The following is a 9,469-nucleotide window of genomic DNA, read 5'->3' as shown; positions in this document are numbered from 1 at the left end:
TTCAAAATGCAACATCTTATGCTCATCATCTCCCTTCATCATTATGACCTCCCTCTTAACAACTTCAATGTTCGAATCAAGTTTAGCAAGACACGACGCAATATGCTCAGGGGAGAAATTGTCGATACAATCATCCCATGTTGAAAACTTGGCCTTGAAATTAGCCTTTCATACTTGTGTGACTTCATCACGAGCTTAGTTATATTTCTTTTATAATAAATATAACAATTCTTTATATTATAATTTTTTATTATATATATTTTTTATTTATCTATATCTTAGTTATACTTCTTTTATATTATATGTTATATTGATTCTATTAGTATATTCTATATTAACATAGTAATATAATATTACTAATATTGCTTACTCCATTTTTACTTTCTAGTTTATTTTATATTTTATTATATTTTACATCTAAATTATATATAAATTTTTTTATAGATCGATGGATTTAATAGATTTAATATAGATTAAATTTATTTCTATTTATTTTAGAGTTCTAATTAGAGATAAATTAAGTGTAGTCTTTAATCTTATGTTGTTAGTTGAAAGAGTAAGCAATCCTACATTGTCTAGGAACAAGCTAGAAATGGATTATGAGTCTATATATACCCACATCCCACATCGCTTAAGGAATCAAGGAAAATGAGACTTGGGATCTATATAAAGGCTTGTTTTGTAAGTTTTTTTTTTGGATTATGAGTCCATATATATCTATATCCCACATCGCTTAAGTAAGCAATCCCACACCCCTTTTATTAACTCCTTTTTTTGTCGAGATTTGATTTGGTTAGTTGCTTGACTATTATTTCATTATTTATATTGTTGAATTGTACTTTGTTCTCTAAAAAAACAAAAAAAAATGAAAAAAAAATGATTGAGCTTGAATTGTTAGCCTCATTGTATTGAAAAGCTCTTTTTTTATTATTTATTTCTTGTCAACATGAATTCTTTTAATTTAGCAACTGATTTTTCTAGCTTGGTAACTTATCACCTCGACTCTCGATTATAACAAACTTTTCTTACATTTTTCATACCCTTAACCTAAGCTCCCATTAAAACCTTGTAAAGACATCTGGATTGGTGTGTCATCTCATTTATAGTGGTGGAGATTTGATTTTCAAGCAAGTGTATGGTAATAACATTTCTCGTTTAACTGTTGACTGCACATTATTTGAACCTTAAACACTTTGAGTGCTTTGAATGAATATTTAGTGAGGATGTTATTTCTTGTTGAGTTTGTACTTCAAGTAATTTTTGATATAGGGGTTATGCCTAATGGTTAAAAGCTTTAAATTTTTGCTTGGATTGCTTGTGCTGTTTAGTGTTGTTTTAGTGTGAATTTCCAATGCATGATTATCAGTAAATTAACCTAAGACATTATCGGTGAAAACAATAAATTGAGAAAAGTTAACTTGATTGTGGGTTGAGGATTTTACTTGAGGACAAGCAAATGCTTAAGTGTGGGGATATTTGATAAGTACTAAAAGTAACATGTTTTAATCTTATTTTTAATGTGCTTTTCAGTGATTATTCGATGTTAATTGTGGATTTTATGCTCCTAATCCTTTAAATTCATGTTTTTATACTTAGGAGAGCATTTAAGAGCGAAAAAACGAGCGAATATCAGAGGAAGTTACAAAACCCACACAGGCTGGACCATTTTACATGGCCTGGACACATGGCCGTGTGAGCCACATGGGCTACCACACGGCCATGTGGTAGGCCATGTCGATTTCGTGAATTGCACTCCAAACAACAAAAAAACATATTTTTAGGGTTTTTCATGCATTCTAAGACCTATATATGACACAAATAAGAAGCTAGGAGTGAGTTGTCATAGAATATTCAAGAAAACAACTCGGAAAACACCATTGAAGCCGATTCTGAAGCAGATTTTCATCAAGATTGAAGATTCCCTTTTGATTTCTTTAGAAGATTATTATAAGTTTCTTTTTTTTCTTGTGGTTATACTATATTTTGGATGTTTTTCTTTGCTAACATGAACTAATTTTCTAAATACCTAAGGAGATAAGCCTTATGATGGATTCTGTCATTTTATTTTTATTTTACGCAACAAATACTTAGATCTTGTTCTCAATTATGTGTGCTTAATTCTTGGTTTAATATTTCTAGACTATTAATCCATGTCTGATGTGATTAAATGAAAAGAGGAATAAACCCTATTTAAGAGTAGATATAGTGTAATTGAGTGGAGTTACACGCAATCTTAGAATTTGGACAACACAAATATACTGAATTAGAGTCAAATCTAATAGGGTAATCCATAAATCGAGTTAATGCGATAATAGGGGTTTTAATTAGAAAGAAATTTCAATTACTCAACCTAGAGTCAATTGCTCTTATTCTTGAAGAGAGATACTAGCATAATTTAGGGATTTCTACTAATCAAGATATTAAGTGAAGAAATTGCATAATTTAGATTGATAATGACAAATGAAATCTAAGTGAATTATTTCCTAGGTATTGTTTCGCTTCTTGGTTATTATTCGATTGTTTTCCTGATTTTTTCTTTGTCATATTCATAGTTAATTAATTTAGTTAATTTTAGTTTTAATCAATCACTCACATTTATCAGTTAAATAATAGAAAGAAAATAAATACTAGTGCTTTCAATAATCATGAGAACGATATTTTTGCTCACCATAGCTATATTATTAATTGATAGGTTCACTTGCCTTAGTCAAATTTTTAATTGGTTTACGAGTGCATCAACCGAAGATAGGCTAGTCATGCAACACTATATGAAGAAAAAGCAATGTGTTGGATTGGAAAGTAAATTTGAGTTTGTAACACCCCTTACTCGGTCTAGTCACTGAACCTGAATAATAGAATGCTATATACAAATATGGACATTTACATTCATTTATAGTTCAAAATTTCAATTCAATACCAATTTGCCTCATATGATCAAGTATAACATGAAATAAAATCAATTTTGGGTTTAAATCCATCTTACGAAAGCTTTAAATTAACCTGGTATCAATCAAGGATCAATTTGAAACAAATACAAAAAGATAGGAAAAATCTACAACAAAGGTCTCACGGTTGTGTCCCCTATCTATGTGGAAGGCTGAGGCCGTGTGGGCAAGTTGTGTAATAGCTTGATGTCGTGTGGCGCTAGAGTAACACGACCATCAGAATAAACTGTGTAGCTCACTAATGTCATGCCATATGCCCTTGTATGGCACACTGTCGTATGTCAGATCATGTATACTTGGAGAAACCTTTCAAAACAAGCTTTATATTCCTAATTCACTTGAGCCTCAAGAAACTATTATACCATTTCTCAACCAATTCAAAAGCATCAAAATCATGTGAAAAACATCACTTATATTATTTAGCCATTCAAGCAACCTCAGTTCAACCTTATAAGCGTGCGCTATTCCATACCTATTGAATAGTGCATTATCTAATCAAATTTTAAATATATGTACCAAACCATTAATGTAACAACCCGATTTTAGCTAAATTAGAATAGTAGTTTCGAAACCATAAATCTAAAGTCGTAAAATTATTTTTTATATTATTTTATGTGTTTACAGCATGATAGCATGTACGTGTGAAAATTTTGTGATTTAATTTTCTCGTTTGGATGTTTAATTTGATAAAAAAGACTTAATCACGTAAAATACAAAAGTTGCATACAATTTGTTTAAAGTGCTTAATTGCTATGATTAATTAAATTAAAAGTCCTTATGATGATATTAGACCATTGGTAGTGTTAATGGACATTAATGGACATGCATTATAAATTTCTATGTTTATTCATTAAGGGTAAATAAGTAAATTGAATATTAATATGTAATAAATAAAACAAAACATAAAACATCATGCATGTTCATCTTGTTCGGCCGAAACTCAAAGAAAAAGAAAACCATTTGAAAGCTTTAAGGTTCGACACACTTGGGAGCTTGATTTAGGTATGCTATTTGCTCGATTTTTGATAATTTTTACGTTTTTAAGATCGTTACTTTGTATACAAGTTAGCCCATGCTTAAATTTTTGAATTTCTTAATGAATGCATGAAATGCCATTGATGAATAATTAAGTTCTTTTTGTTGTTTGATGATGGATTATAAGAGTTTGATGTTAGATTATTATGTTTAATTAAGTTATTTTTGATAAAAATGCTTATTAAGGATTAAATTATGAAAATTTTAAATTGAGAGGTCAAAATGTGAAATTAATGGAATTAATGGGCTACTAGGGACCTAGGGAAAATTCGGCCTAACATGAGCATGATGAAATTTTGTATATTTTGAGTTGTTCTGAAATAGGAACTAAATTGAGAAAATGTGAAATATTAGGGGCTAAAGTGCAAAATTCTCATTTTTGTGTTTTTGGATGAAATTGAATGAACATGTGATTAAATAAGTTAAACTTGAATTGATTTAGATCAAGAACGGAAGAAATCGGATTTGGATAAGGGGAAGTCAAAAGTTGTTGAATAGTCGTTCCGATACGTTCGTTTTCGTACGAGGTAAGTTCATGAGTAAATAAATGTTTTTAAATTCAAATGTATATGTTTTATATATTTTCAAATTGATTTGTATATATATACATATTGCCGAATTGATTTGAGCATTGGATGACTAGATTCGTGCATAAGTTGATTTAATTACGAAGTCAAAAGCCCCGAATGAACCTTAGGAAATGTATAGGATACTGATGTCATTGCATTAGGACTTCCGAGGTGTGATTTCATGTAAGACCATGTCTAGGATATTGGCTTCGTATATGACTCGTATAAGACCCTGTCTGGGACAATGACATCAATATGTGTTAACATGTAAAACCATATCCGGGATATGACATTGTACAAGCTTTATATGATTTTTGAGTGTCCTTAAAAATTTCGAATGGTTCAATGGGCAATGTCAAACTGAGACCGAAGGTGAATTTGAGCTAAATGGTTCAGGTATATGTGAAGTTTATACGTTCATGAAATATTAAGGTAAGTTTAGTACTTAATGTGGTAATACGAATTTACATGAGTTAGTTGAATGTATATATGTTTGAGATTTATTTAAATTCGATCTAGTTGAATTGAATTATAAATATCATTAAAATAATTTATTTGCTTATGGCTTACTAAGCTTCCAAAGCTTACTTTGTGCATTCTTTCATTGTTTTATAGATATATAAAGCTAGCTTGAGCTCGGGGATCGTTAAGGATTATCGTCACACTATCAATCGCCAATTCAGTATTTTGAAAGCTTGCTATTATGCCATATGGCATGTATAGGATATGGTTAATTTTTAATTGTATATAAGTTGCCATGCGAATGGCTTGTTATCGATGCTAATTATTATGTATATTAGGTCATGTTATAAGCTCTTTTGGGAAGTATGTTTCGAGGCATATGTGTATGATATGTTTGGTTATAAGATTCGGTTAGAGTAATGATTTAGTTGGTGGATGTGTTATTGCTATAATGTATATGTTCTGATAAGCTCAATTATGTATAAGTGATAGCTTGTGAAATTGGTCATGTGGTTTGGAGATTAATGGCAAAAGATGACTATGTTTTATATAAGTTTGGTCAGTCATTTGAGCAAGTATAATATGTTTGGTTAATAATGTTATTTAGTTATAAAATGGTACCTAGTTGAGAATTTGTTTTGATTTTGGTATGACCTGTAGAGGTTAAATCGGATGACCGAATAAATGATTAATTGATTGGTTGATTATATAAAAATTAGACATGCTATTTATCATGCTAATTAGGTGTACATTGATTTGTTATTTGTGTACAAAAATGTTTAATGTGGCTATTGTGAAATGCACCTCAGTTGGTAATGGTTACAATTGTATTTGGTTATTTAGTGATGCTTGTTTATGTTTTATATATGTATGCCTATTAAGCCTTATGTGATAGCTTGACTTAGATTAATGTGCGATTGTGTATAATTTTACAGATTGGTATGTTCATTAAATAGTTAATGGAATGAGATTGTTACGGTGGGATATTGTTTTTAGAATTGGCTTTGGTTTTAGGGTGATATACGCATGATATGATAACATTAAAAGTAATTTTGACTGATAACATTAAAAGTAATTTTGTTTATGTGGTAATGTTAACGAATGTTTTATAGGTAAATGAATATTAGGCCGTATACTATGATTTTTTTTTTATAAATATGCGCATGTACAAAAGCTTTTAAATTGTGGTGTTTGATATTTAGCCAATGAGATAGATGTATACAATTGAGTGTTGCGATATATATATGCTCGGTATATGAAAACATAATGTAATAAGCTTATTTATAATTTGATTATTCAAATGCACTTATTGTTGATCATATGATTCAGCTATTGGATTTATAAAGCATATGTAATATGATTCGATGTATGTTGGTTCGAAATTCGAATAGTTGAATGGTTATGACTCGATTAAATTTCAGAGCATGAATTGTAATAAATGACTGTGTTAGACTGTGTTGCACTCAGTAATGCCTCGTAGCCCTAATTTTTCAACAGATACGGGTTTGGGTGTTACAATTAAACAACATGACATTGCCATTTTTGATGGCCACTAAACTAACTATTAATACGACAAAGGCAAGCGCACCTATCGAACAATAGTATAGCTATGGTGAGTAGAGAATATAGTATCCACGAGGACTAAAATTACTAGTAATTACAATTTTTCTATTATTGAGCTGACAAGTTGGAGTAATTATTTTTAATCTAAAATTACTAAACTAATCTAACTAAGAACGCAACAGAGAATGAAATAGGAAAATAATCGAAGATAACCAATGAGATAGACAATACCTAGGAAAGAATTCTCCTAGACTTCACCTATTATTATGACTCTTAATTAAACAATTTATTCACTTGTGTCTTGATCCATAGAAATCCCTAAATTATGTTAATATCTCTTTCGAGTGTAAGAACAACTGGCTCTGGGTTAATTAATTGAAATCTTTTTCTAATTAAAACCCCTATTGTCGCATTAACTTGATCTACAGATTCCCTTATTAGATTTGACTCTAATCTGGTAAATTTATGTCGTCCTATTTTTGGGATTGCATACAACTCCACTCAATTATGTTAGATCTACTCATAAACAAGGACTTTTGCTCCACTAAATTAAGCACATTAAAAATCAATTAATATCTTGGAAATATTAAAACAATAAATAAACATACATAATCGTGAACAAGAACCAGGTATTTATCACGTAAAACAGGAATTAAATAATAGGATTCATCATAGGATTCATCTCCCCTAGCTATCTAGGGGATTAGTTCATAATCCTGAATGAAAATATCTCAGAGTCAGAAAAACCACAAGACATAAAGAAACTCAATAAAAATTTAAAAGAAATTAAAAGGAGATCTTCAATCTTGATGGAGATCCGCTTCCGAGTTGGTTCTGATGGTGTTCTTCGAGTGTTTTCTTTAATCTTCTTTGATTGCCCCCTTAGGTCTTCTTCTAATCAGTATTTATAGACTTTAGAATGCTCAAAAAGCCTAAAAATTGAGTTTTCTTCGTATTTGGGAAGCAGGGTGTGAAATCGACACGGGCTGGCACATTGGAGTGTGGCTAGCCCGTGTGGCTCACACAGGCATGTGGCCAGTCCGTGTGTAATTGCCTAGGCCGTGTAGATCCTAAAAATAACTCTATTTGTCTGATTTTGGCTAGTTTTTCGCTCCTTTTGCTCCCAAATGCTATCCTAAGTATAGAAACATGAATTTGAAGGATTAGGAGCATCAAATTCACTAATTTGCATAATTAATCATCCAAAAATGCATTAAGAATGGGATTAAAGTATGTTCCTTTTATAGTTTATCAAATATCCCGACACTTAACCGTTTGCTTGTCCTCAAGCAAAATCCTCAACTCATATTAAAATTAATATTTCTGAACTTGTAATTCTCATTAATAATGTCTAAAAATAATTCAAAAATTATCATGTATTGACAATTCAACTAAAAGAGCACTAAAGTCTCAAAAAATCCAAGCTAATATTTTTAAACACGAAAACATAGGTGTCTCCCCTTATTTTCGTAGTTACCTTTAATTCGAAATCTACAAGAATCGACATCCTTACTAAAAATTCACTCAAATCACTCAAAGTGTTTAAGGTTCACGAATAAGCACTCAATAGTCGAACAAAAAAATGTCATTACCATAGGCTTGCATGAAAATAAAATCTCCACCATTATAAAATGAGATGATACACATTTCAAAAGGGTTTTAAGAGGTTGTAACGGGGATTAGGTTAAGGGTGAGGAAAAAGGCTAGAAAAGTTGGTTATAATCAAGATCGAATTGATAAATTACCAAATTAGAAAAAATAAACAAGTGTTGAATTAAAAACAATTACATCAATAGAGAACTATTCAAGAATAAAAACGAGCTTCTTCTCAAAATATGAATTGAACTGTTCAAGATCAATCAACATAGAACTAAATAATAATCAATTTTTTTTCTTTTTTTTCTATTTATTTATCTAGAAAAAACAAAAATAATTCAGCAAATCAAATAGAAGAGCATAGTTAAACAAATGACCAAATCAAATCTCGACAAAAAGGGAGTCAATAAAATGGGAAAAAAGTTTCAACGAGAAGATGAGTTATGTGTTAAAATTAATGGGTAAATCAAGAAATGGTGTGTTAGGCGCAACGGGGTTCACTAAGGGCTAATCATGTAGGTAGGCTTTTTATGGGATAAGTAGGTTAAAACCTAAGTGCCTTTATCATCTCAGTATATCAAATCAAAGGTATGATCTCGACATGTATAATTGAAGCAGGTTCTAGAATAACACATCAAATTGACATACTAAAAACCAATAATAAAATGAGTAAGAAAAATGTATGCTCTAAAGGCTAAAAATCTCACAAAAGTTCTTGGTTTTTGATGTCAAACTTGCAAATTTAAAACTTCAAGATAATACCTCAATTCAAGAAAACAACCTAAGATTTTTAATTCTAAAAATAAACTTATCGTGCTTGATTCTCTCATATCTTAAAGTCTAAATCAACCAATGCACAAATATCTACAAATTAATCTAAAACACATCAACAAAAATTCCAAATCGACAAAAGTTCAGTCTAATGGAAGTATGAGAAAATTACTTAAATACAAGACATAATTGAGGGATTTTCTAATAATTATATAAATAACCTCCCTACACTTAAGATGTACATTGTCCTCAATGTACAAACATATATAATCACAGTATAAACGATGTATCATAAGAGAGGGAGAAAATTGAAACTTCCCTGAATATTGGATGAATTTGCTAGAATGGTGAAAAGTGGAATTGTAGGCAAATCTAAATGTAGTCCAGGATTCTAAGTAAACTAATAAGAAAATAAACAAAAATAAGAAAGAAATTAAGGGGTTATAACTCGATTAGAAACAACCATAAAATATAGTTTAAAAGATAATAATTACAAGAAGTAAAAGAAAATAAACTAAACAAAACAAA

The sequence above is a fragment of the Gossypium hirsutum genome, chromosome D01 (assembly GCF_007990345.1).
Source record: "Gossypium hirsutum isolate 1008001.06 chromosome D01, Gossypium_hirsutum_v2.1, whole genome shotgun sequence".
NCBI lineage: Eukaryota > Viridiplantae > Streptophyta > Magnoliopsida > Malvales > Malvaceae > Gossypium > Gossypium hirsutum.
Note: the sequence above shows the minus strand (reverse complement) of the source record.